This window comes from Aedes albopictus, chromosome 1 (genome assembly GCF_035046485.1).
Source record: "Aedes albopictus strain Foshan chromosome 1, AalbF5, whole genome shotgun sequence".
Lineage (NCBI taxonomy): Eukaryota > Metazoa > Arthropoda > Insecta > Diptera > Culicidae > Aedes > Aedes albopictus.
The window spans coordinates 264,009,241-264,026,193 of NC_085136.1; the positions used below are offsets into that span (position 1 = coordinate 264,009,241).

Below are 16,953 nucleotides of genomic sequence, written 5' to 3' on the forward strand. Positions count from 1 at the left end.
TTGAAGCACGGTTTCGAAATCAGTGCTAAATTGTACTTCAAAAATTTTTATCGTTGACACAAGTTCATGACTTTCGTTTTATTTTGTAAACTAGTGTTATTGATGAATAGAGATCCTGAGTTACATTATGTGTGTTGGCGGGGAACAGAACGAGGAATGTGGCGGGCACCGGGCTGTTAGCAGCCGAAAGAATACACGACTGATGTGTGATTCATGGCAGCTTTAAACTGCAAGTAAATTGGTTTTATTAATTCCAGAACCGTTTAAACAATTTCTAATCACTTACACTTTTCAGTGTTTTCTCCAACCAACTTCAAACCGTTCTTCCCAACGCAACTAAAACCGATCTATCTATAATAAATCAAATAGTTAATCACTAGTTTTTAAGTATTTTAGTGTAACTGACACATTAGTCATTAGTGTTGCTCATACTAGTTGTACATGTTGCTCATTACTTTTTGTGGCTTCAAACCCATTTTAGGCACTGTAACCAAATCAGTTTGATTAGTATTTCACATTTCACTCGACCTAGTTCAATATAGTTTCTTACTTTCAATATTTAGATTTAAGAAGAATAATAAATTGATTAGATTAGAGTTTGCTAATTTAAAACGTCACATCAAGATATAAACAGGTGGTTTTGTTATCTCTCGCACCTTTTGTGCGACTCCTATCAGCTATCTCATCTCCTGTCATTCGTTAACGATTTTTATTTGTGCTGGTAACCAATTGAAGGCAGTGCAGCCAGCGGCAACAATGTGATTCTCCCATTCTGGCGAGACTAGCTTTATAAAGCCAATCACGTCCTTGGGGGATAAGATCCATATGTGACCAGGCCCTAAGAAGAGATTGCTGAGAACTTTGAACCTACGTTGGGTGAGTGCACTGCAATAGCAGAGGATGTGTTCTGATGTTTCTCTCTCCTCGTTGTTGGCGATGGCACCGGGGCGCAATGTTCCAATTGGCAGCACGATCGGGGTGTGGTGTTCCTCTTGCGGTGGGACTACACCAAATACTTACTGAATCCAGCAGCACTTTTGTCCACAGCTATCGCGATGATGAATCGACGATGATCAGGATGACGAAACCCACAATCGTTTCACGGTACCGTTGCGAAGGGATACGGTATTACATTCCGTGCGTGCCAACCAACAGACTAGACGGAACGCGTTACTTTCGAACACCGATACTACTCACTCAGGGTAGGAGGTTCAAGAAGGAGAATAGTTAAAATCGAACGTCCAAATCGTGTGTGTTAGGATTTAGGCCTTTCTAGACTCATGCCAACGTTACTCGCATTCGGAACCTTGGCGTACCAGAGTGAGAAATAAATGCCTTCACACTTGAATCTAAATCGAACTGGCCTTTTCTAGACTCATGCCAACGTTCTCGCATTCGGAACCCTAGCTTACCAGAGTGAGAAAAAGTTCGATAGATTCAATGATTTGGGACTCGTCTAAAATCGTGTGTAGAGCACTTAGGCCTTTCTAGACTCATGCCAACGTTACTCGCATTCGGAACCTTGGCGTACCAGAGTGAGAAATAAGTGCCTCTACACTTGGATCAAAATCAAACTGGCCTTTTCTAGACTCATGCCAACGTTTCTCGCATTCGGAACCTTGGCTTACCAGAGTGAGAAAAAGTTTGACCGATCCAATGACTTAGACTTCCACGATTCTAAATATCAACACTTTAGAAGGATTGAATTATCCAATCAAGTGATCAGAATAATTTAAGCTTCGCAAGTGCAAGTTCAGGATCAAAGGAATTTGAGTAGCAAAATACTTATCCGGGAGGTATCCAGTGTGGAGTCCAAAAACAAAACTGACTGTCGTCTTTATTGATCTTCCTCTTTTATAGCCGCAGGGCCTACCAAAAATTACACATGATCTTTCCTGAAAGGATGATGAAATAGCGGCTCTCGTTACGATCTACACATTTACACTTTCAGTACGTGTTTTAACATGAATATATGAGCGGCCAAATTTCTAGAATGATCTTTCGCGGGTACATGGTTTTTTCGTGTTTTCACAGGAGAAATATTTTCTTCTCCGAAGAGAGAATTTTCCTGAATTTGAGCAATCTCTTTAGCTACATGATTTGATTGTATTTGTACAGAATTAGATCTACCATTCATATTTTGCACGATCCCGATGCTCAGCTGGCCTAATTTTCAAGATCAAGTTCAATGATTAATTTTGATTACATTTAGAATGCTACCGATCTGCTAGGCTATTGGTATGGTTTCCATCGGGTGTCGCTTCAGATTGTTTATTTTATCATGCTGCTCAAAGTCAGTCGAGTCCCTCAGCCGCATAGCTTTTGCTTCGTTATGCTGATAAACATTGCCGCTCTGCTCTACGTTTATAATCGCGGGCCCTATTATATTGTGGTAGGTCATGATTGTTCGAATTTGATTGGGGTTTTATGATGCGGCTCGCTTGGTTAGTTGTAGGAAATGGTTGGAAAGGAATTCGTTCCGAATTGTGTGGATTCAAATGTACTTCACGCTTCGCGTTCGTAACACCTCGTCATAGAATCGACAATTCGAGTTTGGATTGCTCCGATCTTTTGTGGATGATATCTGCAGAGGCAGTGTCCAGTTATTAGACCAGCGTAGATCCCTTTTGTTGAGTCCTAATAGTTGTTGGGTTTTCTTGAAGTTTATCGTTACGAGCCTTTTGAATTGGCTGTAATGGGGAAGTGCATTCCAGTTTGATATCGCCTGGGCATTGTTGTCCCTCTGACTTCAGCCAGATTGAGGAGGTACGTCCCGAGCCCCTGTTCACCAAGGAAATGCAGCTCAAACAGCGTCTGTTCTGGCATCTTGAGGCTGAATATGAAAAGCTGTATCGCGTCAGCTAAACCAAACTCCGCTTCACTTTCGATTCATGTTCAAATCGTTAAAATCGGAAAATAAGCTAATGTGAAATGCCTTCAAAATTTTGTGATCTTTTTGCAATGGCCATCGGATACGTTCTTCATCTCTCCGATCATCTAATCCATTCGCCAGAGGAGAATTGGTGAGGTCTCTACCTCAGCAAACAGAAGGAGCAAAACAGCGGCAAGGAGCGGCTTTGCAGCGGAGCGCGGTACTCCAGTAGCACCGTGAAGGAAGGCACCATCAGCTTCCGACGAATAGTGGATGGAGCGTAACCTAACAACAGCCGAAGGTAGTTGCAGTACAAAAAAAATGGCTGATGAGCTTCGTCGATAAAAAACACAACGTGCACAATGACATCAACGATTCGATGTTGAAGATCCGGAGAGCTCTCGGAGCAGCCGTGAAAGAATGACTCAAAGTGATACAGAAAGCGAATGTAGTATAGAGCCCATCAGCAGCGACTTAAAACGCCCTTTGGATCAGCTAAGCAGTACAGTAAACGAAGAGTAAACGCCCATGGAAATCCCCAGGATTTTCCCACACAAGAGGCAAGCTTACGCGCGAAGAAAACTGAAGAAAAAAGGAGATTTTATTATCGATCCTGTTAACATGACTCCTGAAAAACATGACTAATCTACATATAGCATCACAGCTTCTAAGATAAATCCACTATAAGCCTTCAATTATTGAATATCTACTTCTAATAAAGCTAGTTTGAAGCTCCGTTTCTATTTTTCGCCCATCCGAAGAGTAGCTCTTTTAGGTTATAAAAGGCAATTAACACCGTCTTTAACCAGAGGCTGGTACCAGGTATCAGTAGGTCGGCTCCAGAGGCACGTTCTCCTCCATTTGAAAATTTGTGCCATCGCCATGAATACGAGCCTATTCATCATTTACCTGAGGGAGAGGGAAGGGAGGAGTAAGGGCTGCACAGACTGAATATGAGCTCGTCTTGGAAAGAAGGTTCCGGCATCCCGCAATTGACTGGAAGCTCCGAGTCAAGCTTTACCTGGATGTGGCGGAAGTATCGACGGTGCTGAAGGCGGAAGCTCCAGCTGAATATGATGCGTCAATAACGAAGTGGGATGCTACTCTGGAGTTTTACTTTAAGCATTTGGAGACGGTATTTTCGCCTTTCTGGGTGTAACCTCGCTGATCTAGAACAGGTTTGTAAAAGTCGGTGTTCTCGGCTGGGCTAAAGTGATCCATCCGTCTCCAAAAGGTTTAATTATTACCTGACTCGTGACGTGAACGATCGAGAGAAAAAGAGATGAATCACCGAGCAACAAACTGTTCTAATCCTGATCGACCGATTGCAGGTAGCAGATAGCAGCAGTGAAATTCTCTACACGACTTAGCTGAGATGACCACTGGTCTACAGATGATCCGAAGTAGTTTGCAAGTTAAGTTCTCCAGCCATCCACCAGCGGAAAGGTCTATATTGATCATATCCAATTTTACCTTGTTAGATTAAGAAGTCATTTTAGGGTATGTGTGCCATCAGTAACCTCTCGCTCCCATATCCATCCTATTCTAAAACAAGCAATTACGGCACCGATTGATTACGTTTTTTTTTTTTTTTTTTTTTTTGTTTTCATGGGTGCTCACTCCTAACAAAAAATACAAAAAAAAAACAAAACAAACAGCGCATAAATCCTTTATTTTTTGTAGGATGAAAATAGGAGCCACATGCTTGATAAGGGAACCAATACCCTAAATAAAATTAAAGCTGTTTGTCGTTTGTGGGTGATGCGATTAATGCGTTGTGATTTTGAGTATCGTGATTGTTCGCGTGTGATTTGTGAAAATGTGATTAGAACAGTGAATCAAAATTCAGCCATCGCGCAACAATAACGACAATGTCGCAACCTGAATTTGTTGCGACATTCTACCCAATGCGACATACGTTTGTCCCAACTTGAATAGAATAGGACAAAGATCGTGCACCACGAGTTTAGAGATTTTAATAGCTTGCATTGTGATTTTCGAGCGGTAACGTTGAGTCGGTAAACACTGTAACGCTGCTGAAGATGTAGCATCAAAAAGTTTGGATTTTGAGTTGGTAATAATTGATTATTCACGAGTTGAAAAGTACGCAACAAATTCAGGTTCTGTTTTGTCCGCAACAAAAATTTTCGAGATCATGTCATTATCTGTTACCAGTTGGGATAAAGAGTGATCGCCGCGTCTTCTTTGTTGCTTGTTTTGTGCCTCTTTTGTCTGACAATTCTCTTCACTGGATTAGAACCATCTATCAATATCGTCGATTCCCGAGATCACCGCAAGGTCAATTATTGATGATGCCAATAATCTCCCGTCAGTGTTGGAGTAGGAAAGGAAATCCCACTGAATCGAAGATAGGATCCGACCAGCCAACACATGATAAGAAGTTCACTTGGGAAGAACTGATCAACCGAAGGCATCACATGGAGGAAGGATCGCGTTATGCGTAGACTCGGGCTAGTTAAACCATCTGATACACATCAGCTTGAATTTTGAAGGAAGCGTTCGTCGTAGAAGTCGCGAAAGCAGACTGCAAGTCGGTTGGATAATTGATTGGATTTCCGTATAAGAAACTCTTCAAAGAACATTGTGTTTATTGGAACTGCGTGAAAATTTACTTTCAGCCGTGGCCCGTGGCGTAGTGGTCACACGTTCACTTCACAAGTGGATTGTCATGGGTGCGATCCCAGCCCCAGTACTTGCAATTTTTCGTCAGTTGCTGTTCCCCTCGAGAACAGCTGACACCTGACCCTCTTCTGAGCATATGCTATAACGGACCCAAAAACTTGGATATCGGCAAACGGCAACTCATAACGGACCCCCAATCGGACTGGAAACCGAAACAAATGCCACACATCAAAATCCTCGTGCTCGTCATACTACCTTTGGTAGAGTAAAAAAGTGACAGCAGCGCAAAGGCAACCAGTTCGATATAGTAAAATTAGAATAGAATAGATTAAGGCGCTGTACAAAGGTAAGTGCAGTTGCCAACTGGAATCGCTAACGCAGTGCCCTAGTGGACAAAAGAGCTGTAAATTAGGTTAAGTGGTTGAAGAATAAAAAAAAATGCTTTCGATAAGCAAGCTATCTCAAGCCGGAATTGATGTCCTGTTTACCGGTCAAGGTGATGTCGTGCGTGTGGAATTCAAATTCTGAATGGTGAAATTGTGGGCTTCGGGGCCGAGCGGTTAGCGGCGGCAGTCGTTTAGGTGTCTCGTAAACCTCGGAGTGTGGGTTCGATTCCCGTTCCAGTCGGGGAAAACTTTTCGTCGAACGGAAAATTCCCTACTGGGTCGCTGGGGTGTGTTGTCCGTTGACATATGTTTGTAATGTTCAGTCTATAGAGGCCGCAAGGTCGAAGACGGTGTAATTGTCTTTTTTTTTATTATTGGCTTGGCTTACTTAAAAGGCAATTTATATCAATAGAACCGCAAGTTTGAAATACGGGACATGCGAGCATCAGCACCGCGGAGGCAAACTGGCTAGGGCATGCTAGCCAACAAGCGATGAAAGTATTGCAAGTCAAGAGATGGCCACGGATTACACGAAGAAGTTAGACCGCATAGGTTCTGTGATACGTGCGTATTGAGCCGACCGATTCACCAAACTGGGAAGGTTCGAATTTTTTCGTTTCCCTTATCGATGGTTGGAAAAAAATAGCAATGGTTCACCCTATCAAACAGAACATCAAAGACTTCGGCTTTTCCAGGAATATTATTCACAAGCCACTGGCAACTCAGGATGTGTACCCAAGCAACACACATGTTATTATAAAGTTTCGACAGCGCAAGTTTTGGTTGTATAGAAGTTTATTTGACGTAATTCTAACATTGTGTTGAAATTACGTAAAATAAACTTCAATACAACCAAAACTTGCGCTGTCGTAACTTTTATATAACATGTGTGTTGCTTGGGTAGTTGACTGTTGAGCAGAAGCAGCACTGACGAAAGAGGGGAACCCAAGTTCAACCAGCGGTTGTGTACTCCCCGTATCAAAATAGTGTCGACGGACGCTTCAATCGAACCTTTTATTATAGAATGAAAAAATCTGCCCAGATGCTCAAGAGGTGGTTCCTCGGGTTATGTGGGGATCGACCCACTAAAAACTCATTCTCTCTCTTCTTTACCTTCGTGGTACGCCCGTTAGGGATGACTTCGAAATCCTAGTCGGAAAGATACGGTCAACGTCAATTGATTCAAAAATGTGTTTGACGGAGTGCTTTGACGGGATAGTACACTCTCCTACACTGATCTGCTGCTCCGACTTCCGTCACCTCAGTCTTGTGGTGAGCCAGCATAGGTTTCCTGGACTGCATCCACGCCTCTACAACCTTGATCGAGTGGTCGGTAGTCAACTTCACCTCCTCGATCGTTTCAACGTAGACTTCGAGCGTAATGTCGTCGGCAAATCCGACAATCTCCACTCCAAATGGATACTCTAACCTCAACACCTCGTCGTACATGAGATTCCATAACACCGGACCCAGGATGGAACCTTGCGGAACTCCTGAGGTTATGTGAAAGCACTTCCGACCCACTAGTACTCGGCTTTGAAAGTAACTTTCGAGAATCTTGTACAGGTATCCCGGTATCCCCAGACGCAAGAGCGCATCGGCAATTGCAGACCAGCTGGCGCTATTGAACGCATTCCTGACATCCAGAGTCACTACCGCACAGAAACGAATTCCCCTCCTCTTACGCTCAAGTGCTTTCTCGGCGGTTTTTGTAACCGACAAGATAGCGTTTATGGTGGACCTCCCCTTCCGGAAGCCGTACTGGTTACACGAAAGACCATTTTCGCCCTGGGTGAACCTCAACATTTTATTGAGGATGATCTTTTCGAGCACCTTCTCCGCCGTGTCGATCAAGCATATTGGTCTATATACCTACGGGTCTCCGGCTGGTTTCCCCGCCTTTGGCAATAGTACCAGGTTCTGGGTTCCAAGCTTCTGGGAAAACTTCCTCGTCCAGGCATGTCTGCATAGCAGACCTGAACATCTCGGGAGCCTCTGCAATAGCTACTTTTAAGGCCAGGTTCAGACCTCCGTCCGGACCAGGGGTCTTACCTACGCTAAGGGAGTTTGCTATCCCCGCAAGTTCCTCATCGTTGACCCTCTCCTCATCGTTAGCCTCAGTCCCCGGCTGTCCTACGAAAGGTGGCCAAGGACTAGGGCTAGGCGGCGGATGCAGCGAGCACGATCAGAGGAAGAGCGAAACGAACGGCGGGTGGTGTTCGCCGCTGCAAAAGCCGCGCTCAAGACCGAGATAAGAGCAAGCAAAAAGGCCTGCTTTGAGGGTCTCTGTCAGAGTGCCAATACGAACCCGTGGGGTGATGCCTACAGGATCGTTATGGCCAAGACGAGAGGTGTGATGGCTCCTACAGAGCAATCTCCAGAGATGTTGGAGGGGATCATTGGAGGACTTTTTCCGCGTCATGATCCTAGTCCTTGGCCTCCTTTCGTAGGACAGCCGGGGACTGGGGCTGGCGATGAGGAAAGGGTCACCGATGTGGAACTTGCGGGGATAGCTAAGTCCCTTAGCGTAGGCAAGGCCCCAGGTCCGGACGGAGTTCCGAACCTGGCCTTAAAAGTAGCTATTGCAGAAGCTCCCGAGATGTTCAGGTCTGCTATGCAGAAATGCCTGGACGAGGGAGTTTTCCCAGAAGCTTGGAAGAGGCAGAGCCTGGTACTATTGCCAAAGGCGGGGAAACCACCCGGAGACCCGTCGGCATATAGACCAATATGCTTGATTGACACGGCGGGGAAGGTGCTCGAAAAGATCATCCTCAATAGAATGTTGAAGTTCACTGAGGGCGTAAATGGTCTCTCGAGCAACCAGTATGGCTTCCGGAAGGGGAGGTCCACCGTAGACGCTATCTTGTCGGTTACAAAAACCGCCGAGAAAGCACTCGAGCCTAAGAGGAGGGGAATTCGCTTCTGCGGGGTAGTGACTCTGGATGTAAGGAATGCATTTAATAGCGCCAGTTGGGCTGCTATTGCCGATGCGCTCCTGCGTCTGGGGATACCGGAGTACTTGTACAAGATTCTCGGAAGCTACTTCCAGAATCGCGTACTAGTTTACGACACGGAGGTGGGTCGGAAGTGCTTTCACATAACCTCAGGAGTCTCGCAAGGTTCCATCCTGGGTCCGGTGTTATGGAATGTCATGTACGACGAGGTGTTGAGGTTAGAGTACCCAGTGGGAGTGGTGATTGTTGGATTTGCCGACGATATTACGCTCGAAGTCTACGGTGAAACGATCGAGGAGGTGAAGTTGACTACCGACCACTCGATCAAAGTTGTGGAGGCGTGGATGCGGTCCAGAAAACTGGAGCTGGCTCACCACAAGACAGAGGTGACGGTTGTGAACAACATGCAGTCGGCGCAGCAGACGGAGATCAGTGTAGGAGAGTGCACTATCCTGTCGAAGCGCTCTGTCAAGCACTTGGGCGTGATGATCGACGATAAGCTTACCTTCGGTAGCCACGTCGATTATGAATGTAAAAGAGCCTCCACAGCTATTGCGGCACTGTCCCGGATGATGTCCAATAGCTCAGCGGTGTACGCCAGTAAGCGCAAGCTTCTGGGTAGTGTTGCTACGTCCATACTTAGGTATGGCGGCCCGGCGTGGGGTACCGCGCTAAGTACTGAATGCTACCGACGGAAGCTGGAAAGTACTTACAGGCTTATGTGTCTGAGGGTTGCAAGCGCGTACCGTACCGTGTCACACGACGCTCTCTGTGTCATTACTGGTATGGTGCCCATCAGCATTCTTATCAGTGAGGATATGGAGTGCTTCGAAATGCGCGGCACAAGAGGCATACGCAAGACTGTCAGGATGGCCTCTATGGTCAAATGGCAGCGCGCGTGGGACAGTTCCACCAAAGGAAGGTGGACCCATAGGTTGATACCGAGGGTAGATAGTTGGATTAATAGGCGCCATGGGGAAGTTTCATTCCACCTGACACAGGTCCTTACAGGTCATGGTTGCTTCCGACAGTATCTACACCGTTTCGGGCATGCGGATTCTCCCGAATGCCCAGTGTGCAATGGTTTAGAGGAAACGGCGGAACACGTTTTGTTCGTGTGCCCGCGTTTTCGCACAATGCGTGACCGCATGCTTGCCACATGCGGGGAGGACACAAAACCGGACAACTTGGTCCAGAGAATGTGTAGGGATGAGATTAGCTGGAATGCCGTTTCAACGGCTATCACCCATATCGTCTGGGAGCTACAGAGGAGGTGGCGCGTGGACTCGGAGAATGGCTAGTCCAGATGCAGTACAAGAGGTGGTCCAGGGGTTCGAAGTCGGCTTCATAGGTCATACCGGTGCCCTGCGGTCGAGATCGACCCTTACAGCGATTAAGTGGCCGCGGAGAGGAAGTCCCGGTAGCGGTGCTGTCGTGGCGTCAGTCTACTGGGTTGGATCTGAGCCCGCGGTTGGAAAGGGGTCCCCGGCAAGGGTCGGGGTAGGTGAGACCCTGCTGTCTGCAACCTACGGGTGCATCTGATAGGGCCTGAAGGGTAGTGATACCCTTCCTTACGGGCAGGTCAGATCGGGTTGCACGTGGGCATCAGTTCTTGATGTCCGCTCAGCAGTAGGGCGCGGGCGGGGTTGACCCTGCCCGCCTTCCGAGGACAAAGGGAGTGGCGAGGACCACTCGGGAAACTGGCTAAGCGCCAGCATGCTATCGTGATGGACTCTCCAGAGCGAGTCATCGATGTTCGTTGCTGCTAGGCTACGGCAGCTAACCTTGAGGGTGCGATATGCACTAGCCCCTCTCTGAAGCAATACCTTCTTGGTGGTTCCGGAGAGACGTAGGGTTTGGCGACCATAGGAATGTGTTTTAGTGGGTCGAGGAAAGAGTAGTCCTGGCTTCTACCGGCATTGTAGAAGACGGCCTTAACCCAACACTACCCTAACCTTCCTGTTAGGGTGTCTGATGAGCAGATTTATCCCCCTATGGTTTAGAAGGAAAAAAAAAAAAAAGGACTAGGGTCATGACGCGGAAAAAGCCCTTCGAAGATCCCCTCCAACATCTCTGGAGGTTGCTCTGTAGGAGCCATTACACCTCTCGTCTTGGTCATATCGATCCTGTAGGCGTCACCCCAAGGGTTCGCATTGGCACTCTGACAGAGACCCTCAAAGCAGGCCTTTTTGCTTGCTCTTATCTCGGTCTTCAGCGCGGCTTTTGCAGCGGCGAACACCACCCGCCGTTCGTATCGCTCTTCCTCTGATCGTGCTCGCTGCATCCGCCGCCTAGCCCGTAGGCAGGCGCGGCGCAGGTCCGCAATCGCGTCAATCCACCAGTAAGCCGGTGGCCCCCATTTCTAGGGTGAACTCGCCTAGGCATAGTCGCATCACACGCACGTGAGAGCACCTCCAGCAGCTCGTCGCCGTCTAAACCAAGTAAGTTTCGCTCACGGTGGAGCGCCTCTCTAAATAACCCTTCGTCGAAGTATGATGTCTTCCACCTGCGAGTGCTTGGCCTTGGCCTAGCCGCCTCTTCTTCTACCCGCTGCCTGCTGTTGTTGTAGTCAATACTGTAGTGAACCGCCAGATGATCGCTGTGTAGCTATCATCTACTCTCCAGTTCGAACTACTTGTTAAGCCAGGACTGCGCTCCGTTTCGACTATAGGTACTCTATACTATAGGTTTCTAGCAGGATCTGACCCCACTGGTTCGTGAAACGGCTTCCCCATTCCACGGCCCAGGAATTAAAGTCACCCGCTATTACCACCGGCCTTCGCTTTGTTAGCACGGTCGTTATGCGGTCCAGAATTTGCGTGAACTGCTCGATCGGTCACCGTGGAGGCGCAAAACAGCTTAAGAAAAAGACTTCGTTTACTTTGGCGACCACGAAGTCCTCATAGGTAGTAGACACCAACTCCTGGACGGGGTATTTAGCCGTCGTCCATATCGCCGCCATTTTTCTGGACCCATCCGCGACCCAGTTACCGTTGCCGGCGGGTACTCGGTATGGGTCCACTATGATGGCGATATCCGTCTCCCACTCAGAAACCGCCTGACAAAGCAGTTGCTGAGCCGCGTCACAGTGGTTCAGGTTCAGCTGCGTTACCCGCACTGTGATTTGTTGTTTGTTCACTGCGGCTCGGCCTGCAAGCACCTTGGACCACCCGTCGGATGTCTGTTGTTCACGGATTTCCTGGTACAGATCATGCAAATGGGTGGACTCGTGCAGCTTTGGGCCTTATGACCTTCAGCGCCGCATCGCCTGCACAGTTCGCGCCTGTCAGGGCCTTTGTAGTCCGACGACTTATGTTCTGGTTCCAGACACCTAAAGCAAACCTCTGGTGGCTCGTGCAATGTAAGGTGACACACGCACCAACCCACCTTAATATTGCCTACTTTAACGGACTGCCACAGGTAGCTGAACCAAAGCTATCTGTGTCCCTGCTGTGTCCTTTCAGGCCATGGTTGCTTCCGTCAGTATCTACACGATTTCGAGCATGCGGGTTCTCCCAAATGTCCTGTTTGTGCTGGTTTAGAGGAAACGGCGGAACACGTTTTGTGCGTATGCCCGCCTTTCACACAATGCGAGTCCGCATGCTTGCCACGTGCGGGGAAGACACAACTCCGGACAATCATGTCCACAGGATGTGTAGGGATGAGTTTGGGTGGAACTTGGGCTGCAATGCCGTTTCACCGGCTATCGCCCACATCGTCTCCGTGGACTCGGAGAATTGCTAGTTCAGATTCGGTACAAGAGGTGGTCCAGGGGTTCGGAGTTGGCTTCGTAAGTCATGCCGATGCAGTGTCGTCGAAATAGACCCTTTCAGCGATTAAGGCCTGGTAGCGATACCCTTGCCTTCAGCAGGTCAGATCTGCTTCTACGTAGGCATCAATTCTTGATGTCTGCGAAACAGTAGGGCGCGGGCGTGGGATTGACCCTGCTCGTCTTCCGAGGACAAAGGGAGTGGTGCGGACCACTCGGGAAACTGGTGGCTAAACTTCAGCATGATAACTTGGTGGATACTCCAATGCAAGTTATCGATGTTCGTTGTTGCAGGCTACGCAACTAACCTTGAGGATGCGATGTACACTTCCCGGGCTGAGGTCAAGTACTGACGATCAAAACGTGCTATTGGTTTGATTGATATAAGCGGTAAAAGTACTGAAAATAATAGCAAAAAAAAAGTACTTAGGACGTCTAACCAATAGCAAAATTTGCTATTTGAAGATCAACCGTATAGCTCACTGCTATTGTTTAGCTCTCAAAAGAGCTAAATTTGTTATGATGATGTTGGTCGAGGATTAAATTTTAGCTATTATGTCCAGTACTTTTACCTCTTATATAAAACAAACCAATATCACTTTTTGATCTCCATATCAAAATATGCTTTTATTGAGTTCTTTTCTTTTGCTCGGGTAGTCCCTCTCTGAAGCAATTCCTTCTTGGTGAGTTCAGAGATATGTAGGATTTGATGACCATGGGCTTTTACTTTTGTTGTAGAAGACGGTTCATAACCCTACACTACCTTGACATCCCTTGTCAGGTGTCTGTCGAACAAATTATCTCCTCATGGTTTAGTAAAAATAAAGATGCTAGATTAGCCAACCGATAAGTTAGTCAACCGGAGACCGGACGTAATCGTTGTTGACTTTGATTCTTGGGCGGTCGAGTAGGAAAGCTACCACCTCAAAAGAGCGCATCCTTCCAGAAACACTAGCAAAGCTCGATGTAGACTTGGCTAACGAATGCAGCACCAGCACCTACCCAAGAGATGGTCAAGAATCGATAATCGATATCACCTGCTTTTTAGTCAACCAGCAGCGCTGGTGCGAGCGTTTGACACAACCATGCCAAAAAAGATCGAGTCAAACTACAGACGTTGTCGCCTGGCATGTTGGTGAAATGCCAGGTCAATACCAGGTGGCGAATGCAAAGAACAAGAACCGACGGTTATTGTCTTGGGTTTCAGTTTACGGATTCATACTAAGCGTGTCCTACAGTATACAAGAAATTAAGTCAAATGGTATAAAATTGACTACGTTATAGCGCAAAGTTCCCAAAACAGCTAAACAGACCCCTTAATCTGCGCAGACTCCCACCTTTTGGACCGATTATAGAGTAAAGTGGGGCAAAAGTTCGAGTGGGGCAAGAGTTTCTTTTGAAGTTTTTGAGCTCAATTCAAATTATTTCTTTCGGGTGTCAAGGTTGTTCGAACCCTTTTTGAAAAAGAGTCTTTCACTCCAAAAATTATGAAAATTGATCAATATTTCAAGAAGTTATGACAAAATGTTGGTTTTTGATCAAAAAATTGTAACATGCGATGGCCCTTCCAACGCATGGAATGAAATTTTAATGAAATCGAATTCGATATTTTATTTTGGGGCGTAACTAGGTATATTTTGAAGATGCTCTAGCATGTATAACTTTTTGCAAAAAAGATTTGGAAATCGTATTTTACACATAGTGGGGCAAAAGTTCGAATTGTGGGGCAAAAGTTCGAGTCATGTGGCAACTTTAGTTATAAACCTAAAATTCTGCAAAATGTACATATTATCGCTAAGAGTGATGGAATTAGTGAGAAAATTCGATTAAACTTGGAAAAAAATGTTGTTTTATCTGAATTTGGCCGAAAACTACTAATTTTTGGTGTAGTAAATTTAACCCTGATTTGGGTAAAATCCAAATCGAATTTTAAAGTGTATTCCAGTTTTAACATCAAATATTAAGTGGTTTCAGGTATTCATATTACCAAAGTGTCAAAATAGTGTGCTACGGTTAGCGAAATTCCACAAACACTAGATTCGAACTTTTGCCCCAGTGGTGGGGCAAGAGTTCGAATAAAACACACACATACAAAAAGTGTTGTAACTCAAAATTGAAAAGACATTTGGCGAAACTTTGTTCAGCAAAATTTTAGCTCATGGATGGTAGAACCACCACACAGTATTTATTTATTTTTATCTGCTTCGAATTTTTGAAATAGGTTGAATTATCAACTAAGGTCGAACTTTTGCCCCACCTTACTCTACTCAAGAACGCATTGTTTCCCATAGAGCTGTTGTCTATAGTCAGCTCTGAGTGAGAACGACGACAACGCCAACCAGCTAAAGCCGACGGTAAAGCAGTCGTTCCTTCGCTCGTCAGCTCGCCGTTGCTGCCGTCAAGCGTCAACAACGACACATTTCACATGTCCTTCTAGGTTTCAGGAGTTGTTTGCAAAACACGTTCCGAAAACGCACACGACGTCGAGAGTCGAGTACCTACGCAGCTATGTATGCTTTGCCGCCGGATCGAAACCCGAAAGGGTATCTGGACATTCGTCCTTTCCCTGCATCCAGCAGCAGTAGCAGCAGCAGTGACAAGCCATTCACCCCAACAAAAGGAGAAAAATCTCCGAGTCCACCAAGTGATGATGGATGCTGGACGTTTTTAACTCACGCACACTCGCACACAATTACCACCCCGTACGGAACGCAAATTAGGACGTCGGTCGTCGTAGTCGAAAATATTCGCAAAATTTTCCCGCAAATGGAACATCCGGTTAATGATTTCGATCCCTCTCTCTCTCCGAGCCACCACTACTATAGGCTCTCATTTTCAAACATGTCCAAAAATTTTCTTAAGAGTGTGTGTGTGTGTGTGTGTAATTAGAGTGATCCATTTATAGCAACCTCTTGAAATAAAACGTTTAAGTAATCAATATGTGTGTAAAAGTGTAAAACAAGGTTTTTGTGATACTGATACGAGTTAGGGAACCTCCTAATCACACCCCACCATCACGCAATTTTTGAATGTTCCCTTTCAAAAGATTGGAATCATGGACTTTGCGTAATGATTGGAGTTCATAAGCAAACATTGTGTTGAAAATTGAACGAATTGAGTAGAAACATAGCAAAAAAACACATAGTTCCTGTGGGATTTAAACCCACGTCTCCTCAAGTTCACTAGGCAGGGCGCGTTAACCTACTCCACCACATTACAGGTAGCGATTCAGTAAAGTAGACATGGACTTTGAACTTCTAGATTCTGCCTGTTTCTGTCCACCCTAATTTTCAGCATTCCGTGAAAATGAAAGACCCCTCTTTTTCCGAGGAGTAGTAGTGTGCGTTGACCCTATACATCCAAACCGGATTGTCGAAAAAGGGGTGAGGTATTTTTTGTTTGGAACGAGTCGTGATATTGAAAAAAAAACCGGAGTGTGCGCACTTACGTCTCAAGATGGCAGCAAAAAAAGGATTCATGAACCGACGGGTTTTTATGTCCCTTTGTGTGGGGTAGCGAATGCAATTTTTGGGGGTCTTATTTTTTCCGATTGTTCAGTTGACTCTGTGAGTCTTACTTTTTTTTTCACCACCCAGGACGATATTTTTCTGGGGCTCCAAACAAAGCAATTTCTTTATTTTTAAATGATTTCGTACGGACGGACGTAGTGTTCTCGTTGTTGTTACACACAGCATCGGGACTGAGTTGCTACTTGTATTATTTACCGATCAGCTGCGAACGCCACGCGGAAAAGCAGCGGCGCCCAACGATGCACGGGAAGAAAAATCAATAGGCAGACGCCGCCGCCGCCGTTTGTATAGTATGGCGCCGATGACGACATGTTTCTTTTTATTTTCGATACGCGATTTCGGGTCAAGTCGATGTGGCCTTAAATCGTAGTGTGTAAAATTTATTCGTGCAGATTGGGGTGGAAGGTGCTCTGGGTAGGTAGGAACTAAAGAGCGAAATGATTGAAATATGATACAATTTCGATGTGGCACACATATTGAAAGCATATGGGGGAAGCATTGGATTATTTGGAACTGGTTGAAAATTCAAAGGCACTCATCGAGAAGTGGATGATGAAATGCAACAAACAACGCCATTGCCAAAACTTATGCTTCCAGTCCGTTTTACTGTCAGGTGGTTGCAGAATCAGACAGATTATTAGAATATCTCTCTGATCAATTGCATAAACTTATGCCTTGTACAATTGTAATGCAGTATCAAAGAGTAAATTTGGCACAAATTATGCAAAGAAGGCGTAACTTGTTTTTAAACAATTTCTTTGTCAAAGTTGTGGATCATATTGTGTACTTCCCACGCAAT

The 16,953-nt window shown here is 45.9% G+C and overlaps 1 long non-coding RNA gene across 1 annotated transcript; it reads right to left on the bottom strand.

Moving 5' to 3' along the window:
* Positions 1–996: 996 nt before the first annotated feature.
* LOC134287386 (uncharacterized) lies at positions 997–14,770 on the bottom strand. Its single transcript, XR_009997267.1, has 3 exons — positions 14,711–14,770; positions 1,619–2,527; positions 997–1,306 (listed from the first exon to the last, which is right to left on the bottom strand). It is a non-coding gene; the product is annotated as an uncharacterized LOC134287386 (long non-coding RNA).
* Positions 14,771–16,953: the final 2,183 nt, after the last annotated feature.